The following is an 18,224-nucleotide window of genomic DNA, read 5'->3' on the forward strand; positions in this document are numbered from 1 at the left end:
GTGGTTGATAATCCTAAATGTTAAGTATACTTTTTTTTCTGACTTTAAAGTGTTTGTCCTTCATTCACCTAAGCAGGTCCAGACTGATGGCTTATTTTTAAAATTCTTTTAGTCACTTCATTGATTCTAACAATACAAGCTCCATGATTTTAGAAACTGAAGGACTCTACAGTGTGTAAATGCTATATAACTTAACCAAACAGAGCACATTCACATGCTGGCTTCTCTGTGGTACATCAATATTGTAACAAAAACATAAGCACTAGGAGAGAATAAGAGGAAAATCAAAGCCTTATCCCTATTGAATTATTTACCCCATTGTTGAGAATATCAATGAGGGAGGTGTGGCCACCCTATGAAGGCAAATTGAGCTGTGGTCACAGAGTTGCCCTAATGCTCCCCCAGTCAGCTAGCGTTGGTTTCCTTTTGATAGCTATGTACACACAAAAGTTTACACACTTCAGTGTGCTGTCATCACTTTTTGCTATGTACTAGAATCCTGGCAGCTTCTCAGATTTAGAAAGCCATAAACGCTAAAAACAAACATAATTTGAGTCTGCCCTTTGGGGTGATTCAGGGTGCCTGTTTTATTTGTAATAGTTCAAAATTTTGAGATTGTCACACCTAGCAACTATTATACTTTTCTTCTGCCAACTGCATCTTATTCTTCCCACCTGTAGTATTTTCTCCCATTCTACATGTTTTTTTCACTTTCTTGATAGTGTCCTTTGAAGAACAAAACTTTTATAAAATCCCATTCATCTATTTTTCTTTTGGTTGTTTGTGTTTCTGGATCATATCTAAGAAACTGTTGTCTAATGCAAGGTCATAAAGATTTACTCCTGTGTTTTCTTCTAAGAGTTTTATAGCCTTAGCTCTTACATGGATATTTGTACCATTTGGAGTTAATTTTCATATATGGTGTGAAGTGTAGGAGTCCAGCTTCATTATTTTATGTGTGGATGTACAGTTGTCCCAGTATCATTTGAAAAGACTGTTCTTTCCACATTGAATTGTTTTGGCACCCTTGTTGAAAATCAATCAACCATAATTATGAGGGCGTATTTCTATACTGTCAATTCTGTTCCATAGATTTACATGTCTGTTCTTATTCCAGTACCACACTGTGATTGCAGTAGCTGTGAACTGAGTTTTGAAACCGGGATGTGTGAGTCCTCCCAGTTTGTTCTTTACCAACATTGTTTTGGTTATTCTGTTTCCTTGAATTGCCATATGAATTTTAGAATTAGCTTGGCAATTTCTGGAAAGAGGTCAGCTGAGATTTTGATAGGAATTGCAATAGAACCATAAGTCGATTTGGGAAGTAGTGACATTTTAATAAGATTAGCTTCCAGTCCATGAATCCAGCATGTCTTTATATTTATTTAGATCTTCTTCAATTTCTTTCAACAGTTTTGTACTTTTCAGTGTGAATCTTGCGCTTACTTGGTTAAATTTTTCCCTAAGTATTTTATTTGTTTTGATGCTGTTACACATGGAATTGTTTTCTTAATTTCATTTTTGGATTACTCACTGCTGGTGTGTAGAAATAATATTGATCTTATATCCTACAACCTTGCTGAACTCATTTATTAATGCTAACAGTTATTTTCCTAGATTCCCAGGAATATGTCTTGTGGTCTTCCAGTTTCCCAGGAATATATTGGCACATTTCAAAGTCTCTGTGGACATCTCATTCCTCAGCTTTTCTTTTTAAGCTTTTCGGTTGGGCTGTTTTTTGCCCCAAACTGTTATCCATTGCCCAATGCAACTGCCATGTTAAAATATTTGCCTGAAAATGTTTTCCAGAAATTACCCGTGAGGTGTGGCTTTTCTTACTAGGCAGCTCTCAGTCAGGTCAAAGGCAAGCCTTTCAAGTGATGTCTTCCAGGGGACCACCAGACATGTAAAACAATGACAGTTCTTTGGGAATGAGTCTTTGAAAGCCCTTCCAGTCCTTGCTGCTCCTTCTGGTACCAGGGATGTGTGCTGTTTTTCAAGGCTACCACTGGCATGGAGAGCAAAGGTCAAGGACAAGTTCTAGCAACAAAGATCTCATTGTTCTTACAGAAATTAATTTGTTTTCCTTGAATAAATTGCTCCCCAAATTGCTACAAGCATGTTGGTTAAATTTCCACAGTTCAGAAGAAGTTGATTCTGGCTATTTTTGCCAGTTTGTTGTTGTTGTTGTTGCTATTGTTATTGTTGCTTCTATGGAGGGATGAATTTTCAGATGTCCTTCCTCCATCATTTTTACTGATTTTCCTGCAGTATTTTTTAAAATCTCTAATGTCACAATGACCATAGGCTAATTAAATATTTATCATGGGAGATGATTAAGGAAAAAATAAATAAAAAGAGAAATAAATAAATAAAAAGAAAATATAATTCTTATAGAGACTTTCCCAGATGGGTAGATGAAGTTTGAAAAGGTATTTCTATATTTAGTGGTCTCAAAATTAAGGTTAAAGTAACAGATGTTTTAAAACCCCCTCTTTTTTTTCATTCAGGTTAAACACAGGCTTTAGAGTCAGAACTGATTTCAAATTCCAGCTCTGCTTCTTACTAGCTTGATGACTTAGGACAAGTTATGTAACTTCTCTGGGCCTCAGTATCCTCATTTGTACAATGGGGTAATATGTCTATCACATAAGGTTACTTTTAGGATTAAATGTTAAATGCTGATCACAGATGGCTGGCAACCCAAAAGATACTAGTTTTGATAATTATCTTTATAATATTCTGCAAAAATATGTTAATAATTCTTGAGTAGAGTTAACCTAAAATCGGATATTCTTTCCTTCCTTTCTGGTTTTTCTGGGATTTTTTTCCCCCTTATTTGTTTTAAAGAACTGAGGGGAAAAAAAGAAAGAACTAAGAAGAAAATCTATTCCAGCATTTTGGAATAAAATTTTGTTCCCCAAAATTAATTTGTTTATTTTATTCATATATAAACAAAATGTTATTTATTTATTCAGCAAATCTTTATTAAATACCTAGCAAATATTAGGCACTATGTCAGGTACAGAAATAATAATGACAATAAAGTGTGGTTCCTGCTCTGAAGTTGCTGACAGTCTAGGACAGTGACAAGTAAACAGGTGATTACGTACACAGTAACAAAGCTATGATACAAGAATACACATGGGACTCTGTGATGGGAGTATGGCTTTCACCAATTCCTCTTGGATTTGTCTCTTCTTCTTTCGATCCAGAACCAAGGAATTAGCCCTATTTTTACCTTTTACTGGGTCGTTTAAATCATGAAATTTTAAAAAATTAGTAGAGATGAAAGAAAAATACCTTGAATTATGGAGGACAGTAGAAATAGTACTTTTTTTACAGAGCAGGGTCTTCCTCCCAGCATAGTCAGTTTTTGGGTTTTTAACCTGAAAAGTTCTTTGGCATATTTTTCTATGCTAGCCATTTTTTTTCTATTTTTTTTGTTTGTTTCTCTTCTCAACTTTATCATCTAGAGACCTGGGTAGTTCCCAGTGAAAGAGTGTTTTACAGATTCTAAGGGTGATTTATAGGTAAAGACAGAAAATGATTTTTTTTTAACCTTCAAGTTCCATACCAAAAAAAATGAATATAAGCTTTCATGGAAGTAATTGAAAATGCAGATAATTTAAATTCCATCCCATTTTTCAGAATTCTCAATCAGAAGCCTTTGACAACAGTTGAAGTTTCTTATCTTTTTTAATTGCCAGCATTAAAATATTTGTAAGTATTGCAACAGTTTCATGGCTCATGAGATAATTTCTGCTCTTTTTTACTTTCGTCAAAGATTGAGTACTCTGGCTAAAAAGTCATAATTGATTTTAACTGGGTTACTGAAAATAAGACTTATTGGCAAAGAAAACGGTTAAAAAAATATATATATATGGGTAAGACAGCCAGCAGAGAATGAGAACAGTGTTGAAGAACACATATAGATATGGAATATGTGGATGCATGTAGGAATATTATTTATTCCAGAAAGCAAAAAGGAATAAGGGGTACATTATTTTTTTAAAAAAGAGTGATCAAAAGAGGTAGATGCAATTGAAAATGAGAAGTTAGGATAACAAAAAATGATTGTACTGTTCAGCACCAAGGTCATTCATTTGATGATGCAAATTTAAATTTCTTCAATAAGAGCTCTTTAGAATTATCATCTATGGCAAGTAAGAAGCCAGAACTGAAGTAATCACATGTTAAGTATCTTTTTAAGTTTAGAATTTTTGTCTGGGCTTTATATCATGCATGTTTGGGCTTCTCCTTCAGAGACGTGGGAACAACACAAGTGTCACAACAATTGAAAGCATCCTCATGATGACCCTTGAATTGGAAAAACTGTAAGTTGATTTTTCTTACATTTATTTTCACTCAATTGTTTTTTTACATTTGTTTTATTATTTTCTTAAGTCAGGTTTATTTATGTATAATTTTCATTTAACAAAATTCACTATTTTTAAATATACGGTGTGATGTGTTTTGACAAATGTATAGTTCTGTAGCCACCACCACATTTGAGGTCAAGAAAACTTCTGCACTCCCAAAAGACCCCTCATGTCCCTTTGTAGTCAATCCATCCTCCTCCCACTACCAGGCCCTGGCAACCACCAATCTGATTTTTTTCTGTATAATGTTGCCTTTTCCAGAATATCTTATAACTGAAAGCATGTGTTATATAGCCTGTTGTTTTTGGCTTCTTTCACTTACCAGTCTCTTTGGAGATTCATCTGTTTTGTTGCACCTGTCAGTAGTTCATTCCTTTTTACTGCTGAGTAGTATTCTAGTTGTGTGGATACACAGTTTGTTTACGCATTCATCATTTGATGAACATTTGAGTTGTTTCTAGATTTTTGGCTATTATGAACAAAGCCTCTGAAAACACTCACATGTGTGTGTGAACAAATGTTTTGTGCGATCATATGTTTTCATTTCTTTGGGGTAAAATACCTAAGGGTGGGATTGCTTCATCATATGCTAAGTGCATTTTTAACTTTTTAAGAAACTGCTAAACTGTTTTCTAAAGTGCCTGTGCCTTTTTGCTTTCCCACTAGCAGTCTATGCGCGTTTCAGTTGCTCCACATCATCACCTGATCCTTACATTTGTTTTAAAAAAAAATTTAGCCTTTCTAGTAGGTGTGCAGTTGTATCTCATAGTTTTTGCCAGATTTTGCATTTCTGTAATAGCTGATGATGTTGAGTGTCTATTCATGTGGAAATATCTTTTTAAATGAAGTGTCTGTTCAAATCCATTTTTTAATTGGACATTTATATTGAGTTTTAAGAGTGCTTTATATAAAAAGCAATGGAAAAAGTCCTTTTTCTCACATATGTGTTTAGTAAATATCTTCTCCCAGATTGTGACTTATCTTCATTGTATTAAAGTGTCTCTGAAGACTAGAAGTTTTAAATTTTTGATGAACTCTAATTTAGCAATTTTTCTTTTTTTCATATTTATTTAATTAATTTATTTGGTTGTGCTGGGTCTTAGTTGCGGCAGGTGAGCTCCTTAGTTGCGGCTCATGGGCTTCTTAGTTGTGGCATGCAAACTCTTGGTTGCATCATGCATGTGGGATCTAGTTCCCTGACCAGGGATCGAACCCGTGCCCCCTACATTGGGAACTCGGGGTCTTAACCTCTAGGGAAGTCCCTTAGCAATTTTTCTTAGATGGTTTGTGCTTTTTTGTGTCTTATCTAAGAAATCTTTTTGTGAGACCCCACTGTGTAACCCCAAATCACAAAGATTTTCTCCTATGTTTTCTTCCAGAAGTTGTATAGTTCCATTTAGGTCTGTGATTCATTTTGAGTTAATTTTCATATATGTTGTGAGGGAAGGGTCAAGTTTCATTTTTTTGCAGTTTAAAAACTATTTCTGTAGGACCCTATTGTGACAGTTTATTACACAACCTACTGCACCTTATACTGTGCCATCCCCCCTCCGATATGGCAAGCTAGTAGAAACTTTCTGTTATACCAAGGCTAGATGAGGGGATTGCATGACATTAGTATGGGGAAAGGACCCTGCATTTAGCAGTCTGTTCCAACCATCTTTGTCAGGTCAGCTGACAAATGACTGTCTTCACCACGCCGTCACACATTGGTCACTGCTCTAGCCTCATCTTCCTCAGCCTCCCACAACATCTGCCCCAATTGCAATCCCTCTCTTGTCAGCTAGATGCCCTCCTCTCTGGATATTAAAAATTATTTCCCTATGTAACTACAATACTGTTAACACACAGTATTGAAGAAATTAAATTCCTACACAATAATATTACCTAATAAAGAGTTGCTATTCAAATTTCCCCAGTTGTCTCTCTCATATAATTTTTCTTTTAACAGCTTTTTGAGGTATAATTGACATATAATAATCTCTGTTCACACACACACATACATACACAGCAGGAAGACATCACCAAAATCAAAATGTCCATCACCTCAGAAAGTTCCATAATGTCTCTTTGTAATTCTTTCTACCCATCGTTCCTTGCCCTTCCCAATCGCCATGCAACCATTGATCTGTTTTTTGTTTGCATTTTCTAGAATTTTTTGTTAATGGAATCATACAGTGTATACTTTTTTCTAACTGGTTTCTATCTCAGCATGATTATTTTAGTCTTCATCCATATTGTTGTAGATACCAGTAATTAATTTCTGTTTATTGCTGAATAGTATATTTCTGTATTACGATTTGGATGGAAGTTCTTTTATTTATTTATTTTTTGAACCTGGATGTTCAGTTGTTCCACACCATTTGTAGAAAATCCTGTCGTTTCTCCACTTAAATGCCTTTGAACCTGAAAGTCAGTTGTCCACATCTCTCTACTTCTGAACTTTCTCTTCTGTTCCTTTGATCTTTTTGTCTATCTTTACACTACTATCACAATGTCTTGAAAGTGTAGCTTCATAAGCGTTGAAATCAGTTACTGTTAGTTCTTCAACTTTGTTCTTTTTTAAAGTTGTTTTAGTTATTCTAAATTTTATTTCCATATGAATTTTAGAATTAGCTTGTCAATTTCTATAGAAAAGCCTACTGGGATTTTGATCTATAAATCAATTTGGGGAGAATTGATGTCTTAACAATGTTAAATCTTCTGATCCATGAATACATTATATCTCTCCATTTATTTAGGTCTTCCTTAATTTCCCCTAGCAATATTTTACAGTTTTCAGTGTGCAAGTCTTACATCTTTTGTCAGATTTATTCTAAGTATTTTATATGTTTGATTCTGTTATAAGTAGTATTTTAAAACTTTGCTCTCTGATAGTTTGTTGAGATAAATTAATCTTTTCGTATGTTGATCTTGTACCCTGCAAACTTGATAAACTCATTTATGAGTTCCAGTAGCATTTTTGTATATTCTATCAGGTTTTCTACATAATCATGTTATCTGCAAAGATAGTTTTACTTCTTTCTTTCCATTCTGAATATCTCCTTTCTTTTTGTTGCCCTATTGCACTGGCTAGAACCTTCACTGCAATGTCAAATAGAAGTAATGAGAGCAGACATCCTTGCCTTTGTCCTGATCCTGGAGAGAAAGTACTTTGTCCTTCAGCATTAAATATGATGTTAGGTTTTTTGTAGAAGTCATTTATCAAGTTGAGGAAGTCTCCTTCCATTCCTAGTCTACTGAGGGCTGTTTTTTCCTTTAATCAGGAACGGATGTTAGATTTTTTCATTCTTTTCCTTCATCTATTGCAATAATTATAAGATTTTTCTCTTCTTTTCTTTACTTAATTTATTTATTTTGGGGTGAATTGGGTCTTCATTGCTGCACGCAGGCATTCTCTGGTTCTGGCAAGCAGGGACTACTCTTCATTGGAGTATGCAGGCTTCTTATTGCGATGGCTTCTCTTGCTGCAGAGCATGGGCTGTAGGTGCACGGGCTTCACTAGTTGTGGCACATGGGCTCAGTAGTTGTGGCTCATGCGCTCTAGAGCACAGGCTCAGTAGTTGTGGTGCACGGGTTTAGTTGCTCCGTTGCACGTGGGATCTTCCCGGACCTGGGCTCAAACTCATGTCCCCTGCAGTGGGAGGTGGATTCTTAACCACTGCCCCACCAGTGTTGTCCTGATTTTTCTGTTTTATTGTACTAAGTTGGGTAAATTGATTTTCAAATATTAAACCAACCTTTCATTCTTGAGATAAACCCCACTTGGTCATGATGTATCGTCTTATTATATATTATTGTATTTGATATACTAAAATTTTATTAAGAATTTTTGTCTGTGTGTTCATGTGAGATATTGGTCTATAGATTTCTTGTAATGTCATTGTCTAATCTTGATACGGTGAAAGTTAGCCTTATAAAAAAGTTGGGAAGTATTCCCTTCTCTTCAACTTTCTGGTAGAGTTTGTGTAGAATTGGCATTATTTTATTCCTTAAATGTTCAGTAGAATTTATCAGTTAAGCCACCTGGACTTGAAGCTTTCTTTGTTGGAAGGTTTTACACTGCACATCCAATTTCTTTAATATCTTTATTCTTTAATAAACTTTAGTAGTGCATGTCTTTCAAGGAATTTTTTCCATTTCATCTTGAATTTATTGGTATAAAGTATTCTATAATATTCTCTTATTATCCTTTTACTATCTATAGTATTTTTCTGTTTTCCATTTTATTTATTTCTACTTTGATCTTTATTGTGTTCTTTCTTCTCTTATTCTGTGATAAAGTTGCTCGCATTTGTCCAGTTTAAGGTGGAAGTTGAGGAAGCTGAGTACAGCGTTAGCAATATCCCACATGTTGACATATTATGTTTTCACTTTCAGTGAATTCAAAATAGTTTCTGATTTCCCTTTTGATTTCTTCTTTGACCAAAAAGTTACTCAGAAGTGTGTTGTTTAGTTTCCAAATATTTGGAGATTTTTCGAATTTGTTAATATCTAATTTAATTCCATTGTGGTCAGAGACATATATCGAATGCCTAAAATCCTTTAAAAATTTTTTAATTTATTTTTGCTGCGTTGAGTCTCTTTTGCTTCACCTGCGCTTTCTCTAGTTTCGGCGAGCAAGGGCTACTCTTCATTGGGGTGCTCCAGCTTCTAATTGGATGGCTTCTCTTGTTGCAGAGCACAGGCTCTAGGTGCATGGGCTTCATAGTTGTGGCACATAGGCTCTAGAGTGTGGGCTCAGTAGTTGTGACGTACGGGCGTAGTTGCTCCGCGGCATATGGGATCTTCCCAGACCAGGGATTGAACCCATGTCCCCTGCATTGGCAGGCAGATTCTTAACCACTGAACAACCATGGAATTCCCAATTCCCGTATTCTTAATCTTTTGTGTAGATCCATATTCCAATCTGGTGTCATTTTCCTTCTGCCTGAAAATACTTCTTTTAACATTTCTTGTAGTGAAAGTCTACTAGTAATGAATTCTTTCAGCTTTTGTATGTCTGAAATAGTCTTTATTTTTCTTTTGTTTTGACACATCTGGGTATAGAATTCTAGCTTGATAGAATTCAATTCACTGCTTTAAAGATGTGATTCAGCTGAGTTCTCATTTACATTGTTTCCAACAAGAATTCTGCTGTCATTGTTATCTTTGTTCCTCTGTACGTAGTGTATAATTTTTTCCTCTGGCTGCTTTTAATTTTTTTTCCTTATTGCATGTTTTGAGCAATTCGATTATTTTTTGTGCCTTGGTGTAGTTTTTTCCATGTTTATTATGCTTTAAGTTCATTGATCTTCTTGACTTAGTGGGATTATAGTGTTTACGAATTTGGAAAAATTTTGGATATTATTTCTTCAAGTTGTTGTATTTTTCCTCTCCTTCATGGACTCTAAGTACGCATGTATTAGGCCACTTGAAATTGTTGCACAACTCACTGATGCTCTATTCATTTTTGTTGTTGTTTTGTTTTGTTACTCTTTTTGTTTCATTTTGGACTGTTTCTATTACTATGCCTTAATGTTCACTGACCCTTTCTTCTGAAGTGTCTAATCTGCCATTAACCTCGTTCAATGTCTTTTTAATTTAGACGTAGATTTTAATTTCTAGAAGCTCAATTTAGGTCTGTTTTACATTTTCCATGCCTGTACATAACATTTTCAGTATTTAGAATGGGTTTTTTAACATGTGAAATACAGTTATAGTAACTTTTCTTCAGGTATAATAACTTGTAAAATGTTCTTTTCTGCCAATTCTAACATCTGTATAGATTACGGGTTAGTTTTGATTGATTGCCTTTTCCCCTCACTATGGGGCATATTTTCCTACTTCTTTGCATGCTTGGCAGTTTTTCATATGATCCCAGATATTGTGAGTTTTAGTTTCTTGTGTGCTATATATATTTATATTCCTGTAAAATACTTGGGCTTTGTTTTGGGTGAAATTAAGTTACTGAAAACAATTTTATTCTTTTAGGTCTAGCTTTTAACATTCGTTGGGTAGGAGTCCAAGTAGCCTTTAGTCTGGAGCTCATTATTTGCAACTACTGAGACAAGTCCTTTCTGAGTATCATGAGGTTTTCCAGTCTGACTTATAGGAACAGGTACTATTCCTACAACCCTGTGTGATATCCAGTTATTATTAATCCTTTCATGTGGTTCTTTTCCTGGCATCAAGTAATTCCTCACACAAATGTACTGACCAATACTTTGTTGAATTCTCAAGAGATCCCTCTGCATATCTCCAGACTTCTTTGTCTGTGCACTTCTTTTCTCTCTGATACTCTGCTTTTTGAACTCTAGTTACCTTGGTTTTCCCAAACTCTTAGCCCCATTGCCTCAGTCATGGAGTCCACCAGTCTCTGCCTGGACTTCTCTTCCCTGTACCATGACCTGGAAACTCTCTCAGAGAAGTAAGTTAGGGCAATTATAGGGATCACTTCATTTGTTTCCCATCTCTTGCCGAATCACTGAACTTTATTGCCTGAGGTCCAGTTTCTTGAAACCTTTTGTTTCATATGTTCTGTTTGACGTTTTCATTGTTTCAGGTGGGAGGTTAAATTGGTCCTTGTTACTTCATCTTGGCCAGAAGCCAATAATATTCTTTAAGTCTGTTTTGTTTTGATACAGCGTCCAATTAAAGATTAGGCATTGCATGTCTTGTCTTTGTTTCCTTTAATCTAGAATATTTCCTTACCATTTTCTTTTTTTTTGGTCTTTATGACATTGGCATTTTTGAAGAGTCTAAGCCAGTTGTCTTGTATATTTCCCCACAATCTGGATTTGTCTGTTTCCTCATTAGATTCAAAGTAAACATTTTGTGGAAGACTACTATATAGGTGATGTATTCTTCATACTTCAGCACTTCAGGTGGCCCAGTGCTAAGTTTGATCACTTGATTAATGTGGTATCTTCCATATCTCTCCATTGTAAAGTTATTTTTCCCCTTGGTAGTTGATAAAATGTGGGGTGATACTTTGGGATCAGTGAAGATCCTACTTTCAAACAACTCTTCACCCAACTGTGCATCAATGATAATCCTTGTCTGAATCGATTATTACATTGATAGTTGCAAAATGACACTTTTCTTATTCTATCATTCCTTGTGCATTTATTAGCTGACATTATTCTATAAAGAAGAGTTCCCCAATTTTCATTTGAGTATCATTATGAACTCATATGCTTTTTAAAAAATTAACTATGTTATACCTTATTATACTGATAATGTTATTCTTTAGAATGTTCCTTTTGTCCAGATTTGGCCAATGCGATCTCTGTTATTGTTTAACCACACGATGCTTTTTTATTACTAGAATAATTTGTAATATATTACTACTCACAGATAGGACCTGAGAAAGGGACTACAGAAGGTGCGGCCTTATTCAGACTCTTCTTAGAAGTCTGCCTTCTTCCTGTGTACTCTCAACCCAAAGTGAGGGTTTCGGGTTGGAAGGAGATATTTCTGAATTAAACAACAGATCAATGTCACCCAATTCTAATCTCTATTCCCTTTTTCCTAGGCATACCATACGTACTGCCATCCTCATCCTTCTGTTGGGCACCTCTCTCCTCCTCTATATTTATTTACAACAGTCAAGAGCAGCAATTGTCCAACCAGTCCCTATTCAGTTCTCCAGTCCATATGCCCCAAGAACTCCTTTTTGCACTGGTCTGTGGTGGCCTTGGCCTACCTCTTCTACCTACTCAAGTATCTCTTTTACCACGAATTTAATTACCTGTGTTTCCATTTATAGGATCTTACCTAGCCGTATGGCGTGCTGCCTCTGCCAATTTAAAAATATTATTGAGGTTGTCTGTAAGACAGTCAAGCTGTGTTGTGACAGTGAATGCCTGACAGACGTCACACGTTGTGGTGAGTCTCAGTTGCGGGAAAATCAATTTTTAATTTTTAATTTTTTTTAATTTTTAATTTAATATTTTAATTTTTAATCAATGATGATAAATTTTAAAATTCATGATGTAATTGCATTATTTTAATTCATACATTCAGAGTTCCAGCTCCCTAAGTTTCTAAGAACTACCCCTTGCTAAACATCAGATTCTTGGTTACATTATTAAGCTAATAGCAGCTCAGTTACATTGTTAGCTTAATAATGTAACTGATCCGCATACATAAAGGAACAAGAGAAAGGAATGGATGGGGGAAGGGAATTAACATTACTGGCCTCATATCCTATGCTGTGCCCTCTGCAAATGAGAACTTATTGATATAGTGCCTCACAGTTTGTAAACTGATTTTATATACATTAGGTCTCAAGTACCCTTAGTCTTATAGGACAAGTGCAAATATATTTTTGTTTATTTTGTTTGTTTCCGCAATTTTATAAAGAGTACAAGTGATGCTGTTTTATGTCCTATTTGGAGCCTGAGAGTTTCTGGTTCCATAACCAGAGGCTGCTACCTAGCCCTCCTAATGGAATGGAGAGCTAGTTTATTCTTAGGCTGTCCAGGTCTGAACTTGCTCCGAATCTCAAGCTTTTCTATCCACAAAACACTCAGGGGCTTTCAACTATTTTTCTATATATTAGATTTATTGGCACTAGCTTTTTAAAAAGCGCAGGCTCGCGTTTCCTGGAGCAGTCCGCTTGCGCCCTGAGGTGCCACACGCGGTGACTGTAGGATGCTGCACTTGGTACCTTTTGCGGTTCCAATTGCGGGTGACAAAACCTTGCTGGTGTGGGAGCTGAGCTGTGGACCCACGGCCGAGGCCTTGCAAGTGAGACGAGCCGGAGCGGAGGGAGGGGTGGAGGAAGCCGCCCTGCGTCCCATTAACTGGGCTCCCCGGGGTACTGCTTCAGCACCTCATTTGCCTGTGGTCTCCGCTGAGAGGAATCTTAGTTCTAGAGCCGACCTGAGCAGTCAGCTCGCCCCCATAGATTTTTGAGAGGTAGTCCCCAACAAAAGGCATTGCCTCCTAATGCTTCTCGAAGCTTAGGATTTCAGAGGGAAACTTGTTCATGCAATGAGAAGTGTTTGGAGTTGCAGCCTCACCACAGTTACCTGTGGCAAAGGGCTGGGGGAGTATAAGGGAATGGGCGGTTTGGTTTCCTGGGCCTGAAATTTCCTGCACTTACTTAGCGTGGGACCACCCTACAACATTCTCTGTTCACAGTCTTCTCACAGTTTTGCGTTCTGTATTCGGTCCCAGTCTTCCCAAATGCAGCAGTGGGTGGTCCTGGGTTCTATGCCATCATCAAGTTTTATTCAGCAAGGGATGCCCACAGAGCCCAAAAGGCGTGCGACCAGAAGCAGCTTTTTCACACATCTCCAGTGAAGGTGGGTCCAAATGTGGAATTCTTCGCTCTACTGGGATGAAGTGCTGAATTTAAAACTAATAGACCATCGGGAATTCCCTGGCGGTCCAGTGGTTAGGACTCTGCACTTCCACTGCTGAGGGCCCGGATTCAATCCCAGGTCTGTGAACTAAGATCCCGGGGCGGGGGGCGAGGGTGGAAAGGCCACCGTTTGTATAGCACTGTGGTGTACAGAATACACGCAGATGCACTGCTCCACTGATCTCCCAGTTCCACAGTTGTTTCTTTTTTCTTAGATGAAGAAACTCGAACTCAGGATGGTTAAGTGACTTACTTAAGGTTCATGACAGTAAATGTGGAAACTAGAGGCCAAACCATAACTTAACTGATGTTAAACCCCATGTCATTTTATACTACCCCTTAATTTAAGAAATCTTCACAAGAGTTTTCCTTATATTTACTTTTATGTGGATTTTAAATGTGTGAGATTGACAATTTTTTTAAATTAATTAATTATTTATTTATTTCTGGCTGCGTTGGGTCTTGTTGCTGCGCGCCGGCTTTCTCTATTTGCGGCGAGCGGGGGTTGCTCTTCGTTGCCATGCGTGGGCTTCTTATCGCGACGGCTTCTCTTCTTGCAGACCACGGGTTCTAGGCACGTGGATTTCAGTAGTTGTGGCTCACAGGCTCTAAAGCACAGGCTCAGTTGTGGCACACGGGCTTAGTTGCTTTGCGGCATGTGGGATTTTCCTGGACCAGGGATCGAACCCGTATCCCCTGCACTGACAGGCGGACTCTTAACCACTGTGCCACCAGGGAAGTCCTGAGCTTGACAAACTTTTGTCAGATGTAACATAAGGGAGGCTTCATCATCATCATCATTCTCAAACTGCCTATTAAGAACTCCCTTCAGATTCCAGAAAATGGTTAAAATATTCTTTAATGCATTGTAGAAACCTTATTCCATATGAACATGCCATCCAATTTTACTTTCCCAGAATTAACATTTCATTATGTTAAAGAACTTTCGAATTCCTCTGAATAAGTGAGTGAGGCTTAGATATCCCAGACCTTTCCCTTTATAATTGTGTGTCTTCTCTGATTGGCTTCTTGCTCTGGCTACTTCCTACTGACCTTGCTGCCTCTTCTCACCCATATTTCTTTACTCACTGATTTCACCTTTATTGAATCTGAGAACTCTCCTCCGATGGGACTCCATGTACACTGCCTCCCACTTCTGTACCCTGTTTAACACCCTCTTCAATCCTGGCTGTACTCCCTGAGATTGAAATGATTTTGTGTCAGACATTCTTTAATTTGCGGACCCTGCGACCATTTCACATAACCACTCAGATATTACAGATGGTCCTGGAAAGATTGTGAAACAGTTACTTGGTATCAGTTGTGAGTAATGAGTTCTTTTCTTATATTGGACATTAAGACCATTCCATAAGCGTAGGTTGTGAGATTTTCACAGCATAAAGCCCGTCACTGATAGAGTAATGAAGAAAATGTTCTCTAAGTCACTATAGAGTTGAGAGGAAAGGGCATTTGTATTAGATTTCCTTATTTAATTCAGAGCCTTAGTTTACTACCCACACCCCTGAAATTGTTTCCTACTTTACTTATGCGTTCTTTTTCAATTTTATTTGTTTATTTGTTTGCACCGGGTTCTCAGTTGCAGCAGATGGGCTCCTTAGTTGCGGTTCAAGGGCTCCCCAGTTGTGGCATCTGGGCTCCCCAGTTGCAGCAGGCAAGCTCCTTTAGTTGTGGCTCGCAGGCTCCTTAAATGTGGCGTGAGAACTCTTAGTTGCAGCATGCATGTGAGACCTAGTTCCCTGACCAGGGATCAAACCCGGGCCCCCTGCATTGGGACCACGGAGTCTTAATCACTGCACCCGCACGGAAGTTCCAATTATGTGTTATTTTATTCATTGGCAGGTATACATACTTATCTATTTTCCCCTGTGTTTTTTATAAATACAGAAAAGAGAATAACATTTTAAAATAAAATGAAGGAAAGGGCTAATGCATCTGAGTTTCTCTCAGTAGCACGAAGGGAAATGTTTTCCAGCAAGAGCTGTGGCAAGGTTATCCCAGATGTCAACTGTCTCTACTACCCAGGGGCTCAGAGCCCTTCTGAAGACTTCTAATTGTCCAGGACAGCTCCATTATGACTCACCGTACAGGGCCTAGCCTCCCATGTGACACTCAACATTTAAAAATTAGTCTTCATTTCTCCTTCCCAGCAGGCAGCTTCAGTTGGAGAAAGTAATTTCATTTTCTTATGTACTCATTCATTCACTCAGTCAACAGACCATCACTCTTTTATATGCCAAGATCTATGCTTGTTTCTTGTTAACAAGGGAAGAATAATATATGGTTCCTTCAAGCACTTAAGGAGCTCATAAACTAGTGACAGAGGAAGATGCACAAACAAATCAATGAAGAATTAACAATGCTTTGACTTTATTTGTGTTATTTGAATTTTTATGACTATATTAATATACTACATCCTGTTCAAAATGGAAATAGACATTTAAGAAAGAACTAGTGATGTAAAAAATCCACAGTAATATGTAAGTTCTTTAGAGAGTTAAGACTGGAAATATTTGCACTCTCAAAGAAGCTTGTTAATGCAGATGAACCTCTAATTCTTTTGGTTGCTTTATTTACATTTAGAGAGGTATACATATGCCCTCTTCTAACAGGGGTTAGTAACTTGGGGAGGGGGTGCTACAGATTAAGGTCCTAATTCAGTGGCAGGTCCTTCTTACCTCCTCTTCCGGTCATATTCTCAAGCAGGAGCTACAGGATGAGACGACTAAAACAGTTCACTTCCTTTGCTTACCCCCAGCCCCATAATAGGCTTCTGCTGGGTTTCCTTGGTTGCTTTCATCATCACTTTCACCACCAGAGGTCAGGGAACCTTCTGGTTAATCAGGGGCCCTGGAAATGATGCAGAAAAGTACTGACTTAAAAATAATAAATAACATGTATTTAGGGCTCACTGTGAACTCATTGCTTAAAATGTCCTACTTAATCTTCACAACCACTCTATGAAATTGGTATTGGTAAATCTCAGGTGTATCCAAAATAAATCTCTATGTAGGGTAGTGATATTTTTAGGTCTTTTATGTCTTTAGGTTCATCTCCGCACCAGACATAAGGCGGTTCAACATAATACCCTTGCCCTAAACAGCTCCAGATGCCAAGAATTGGCAAATTACTACTTTGGTTTCCATGGGTGGTCAAAAAGGATCATCAAGGTAAACTCTGTAGATTTTCTTTGACTAACCAGACTCTTTCAACATTGAACTCCTAGACTTTAGAGAGAAGAATAGAACAGGGCTTTGGGGAGGAGATGTGAGAGGCTTCCACATGGAAGTATCTGAGCATTGGCCTGCCACCTAGAATTAGTGATAATCTCAATGACTTGGATGGTGGTGTCCATAATTTTCTCCAGTATTTGTACGGCATATAATAAAAAATAGTTGTCTATATCTATTCATTTATCTGCAAGTCTCAGTTGATTTTGAAGGGATAACATACCTAAACTATTACCTGGGATTGCTGGAGTTTAGTTTTTATTTCTAACAACAGTATATGTTAAAGTCTAGCCTCAATTCAAAGTCCTAACAGCTTCAGGATCTTTCTAACATTGAAGAAAGGGAAAATACAGATACTGTGACACCACTTCAGAAGCAAAGCCTGAAGTTCTTCTGTGCTTTAGAGGTGGTGTTGACCTCCCACGAGTGCAGGACTCCCAGAGTTGACATGGTTGAGGAAACTTTGATAAGTTGGAAGAAGGTCTGTTTTCCAGTATGTGTGTGTGTGGGGAGGTGAGGGAGTGGGATTTCTCTTTTTTCCTTTCTTTCTGAAACTCAACTTTTCAGATACATCATCACCTTTTCTAAGCAACTAAAGCCCTGGGCAGAATTTGTCTGCTTGACAATATGGGTTTTTGTCTTAGGCAATACCTGACAGCACCTTAAACTTTAGAATGTCAGAACTGGCTGCCTGCCAAGAAGCTTAGGAGGAGGGAAAATTAGTTGTTTTGTGTTTTTTTCCGGTTAATAATTTGTTTTGTACTAAAATAGTCCTTCAGATACACATGTCTTCTAGCCTACAGTTATCCCAACAAAATCATTGTCTGAAGATTGAAATAAACTCATGTGTAAATGTTCAGTCCTTTGCCTCCTATAGAAGGGCCTGAGCATAAAGAGTAAATGTAGATCCCTAGAAAGGGGATTCCGATTGGTACTGAGTTTATTCCTAGAATCCATGGCACTTGGGCTTAGGGTTTTAAGTCAGAGGCCAGGCTGTTAGAGAATGGGGTGTAGGAGCCTCCACCATTCGCCTGAGCGGGTGATGCTTGAGGAGAGGCCAGATCATCTGCACTACCACCAAATCTATCTCACTGTATGAATCCAGCCCTTTACGCACACGAGAGCAGGGTCTGTAGCAGTGTAGCCTCAGCTTGTGTATTTGAAATCTGTGAGTAATATGAGATTTGTGCCACTTTTTTGGTTTGCATTTGCCATGGAGTATTTTAGGAACTTCCAGAATAG

General features: G+C 37.5%; 1 long non-coding RNA gene and 1 pseudogene across 1 annotated transcript in view; both read left to right on the forward strand.

Annotated features, from left to right (window-relative positions):
• The first annotated feature begins 3,438 nt into the window (after positions 1-3,438).
• LOC137226701 (uncharacterized) overlaps positions 3,439-18,224 on the forward strand; it is a 47,129-nt gene continuing 32,343 nt past the window's right edge. The window contains exon 1 of the long non-coding RNA XR_010944481.1: positions 3,439-3,533. This is a non-coding gene — a long non-coding RNA (uncharacterized lncRNA). The remainder of the gene's footprint in view (positions 3,534-18,224) is intronic.
• The window catches only part of LOC137226699 (RAD52 motif-containing protein 1-like), a 70,115-nt pseudogene continuing 64,910 nt past the window's right edge, over positions 13,020-18,224 (forward strand).

This window comes from Pseudorca crassidens, chromosome 6 (genome assembly GCF_039906515.1).
Source record: "Pseudorca crassidens isolate mPseCra1 chromosome 6, mPseCra1.hap1, whole genome shotgun sequence".
Taxonomy (NCBI): Eukaryota; Metazoa; Chordata; class Mammalia; order Artiodactyla; family Delphinidae; genus Pseudorca; species Pseudorca crassidens.